This window comes from Trichophyton rubrum, assembly GCF_000151425.1.
Source record: "Trichophyton rubrum CBS 118892 genomic scaffold supercont2.18, whole genome shotgun sequence".
Taxonomy (NCBI): Eukaryota; Fungi; Ascomycota; class Eurotiomycetes; order Onygenales; family Arthrodermataceae; genus Trichophyton; species Trichophyton rubrum.
The window spans coordinates 1-1,538 of record NW_003456411.1 but is presented as its reverse complement, the minus strand read 5'-3'; positions in this window follow the sequence as shown (position 1 = coordinate 1,538).

Genomic DNA, 1,538 nt, shown 5'->3' with positions numbered 1-1,538 from the left:
TTTTATAGTAAAGTATTATTTTTTATCTAATTTTAGTTTTATAGAGAGTTATTAATTAAATATTATTAATAAAAATCTCTATAGTACTTTAAATTAGAGTAATTATACTAAATATAATTAAAATAAATATAGTAAATATAAGTTTAAATAATAACTATTATAATATAACTATAGTATTTTATAAATATATTTAAATAATATAATAAATAAGAATAATAGTATTATATTTATTAATAGTTATAGTAAATACTATATATTTTAAAATATATTAATTAAACTTATTATAGAAATAATAAATAATATTTATATATTAATTAATAGTTTAAATAATAAATATAGTATTTATAAAGTTTAAAAATATAAAAAAAATTTTAATAAAAATTTTGGTAATATTAAATAATATAAAGTTTAAAAAGAAAGTATCTAATAAATTATAATAATAAATAAATATTAATATAATAAAGTTTATAAAATATATTATTATAAATTATTTAATAAATAATATTTTAAATACTAATATATTTTATAAGTCTAATATAGAATCTTTATTATTATTTTTAAATTTATTAGTTATTTTTATTATTATATTAATTCTTAATATATATTAAGATACTAATTTATCTATTTTTAGTTAGTTAACTATAGTAGCTTTATTAGAAGATATTTCCTTAGTAGTATTATTCTTATAATATTTAATAGATTTAGATATAGTAAAAGTTATTAAACTAGTAATAGAGTTATTTTCTATATTAATATTCTTTAAAGTATTATTAAAATTAGATATAATATTATTATTATATTTTATAGAAATAGTAATAACTTTTTTATAAATATTACTACTTTATAAAAAGTTATTATTAATACTATAAAAAAACTAATATAAGTAGTATTTAGTATTAAATTTTTATACTTTAATATTATTAAAATAATTAAATAAACTATTTATACTTTTTAAATAAAGATATATTAGTAGTTTAGATACTACTATATATTTACTTACTTAAAAATATTCTAATATAGTCTTATAGTTATTTAGATTAGATACTAATAATAGAACTATTATTTATAAGAGGGATTTATAGTAGTAGTAAGTAATACTATTTTTAAAATAAGCTAGTATTTTACCTTTAAAATATTTATAATTATAATAATATTAAGGTAGATTAATAGAAATTATAAAAATATACAAACGGTATAATTCAAAAAGAAATAAATATAATAAGATAATAATCAACCTAATAAATAGATTAAAGAAGAAACTCTATAATAATAAATATAGATAAATATAAATATAAGTCAACTAAATAATATTCCATAAAAGAAAAAAATAATAATATAAGAAATTCAATATAGAAAAACTTAAAATATAACTAAGAAATAATAAAATTAATAATAGATAACTAAAAAAAGAAAAATAAAATATTAAAATATTATTTTAATAATATATTAAAGATATTTAAATCTCTAATACTTAATAAAATTAAACTAGATATTTAATATATTTTATCTAATTATACTAATCACTTTCTAAATATATT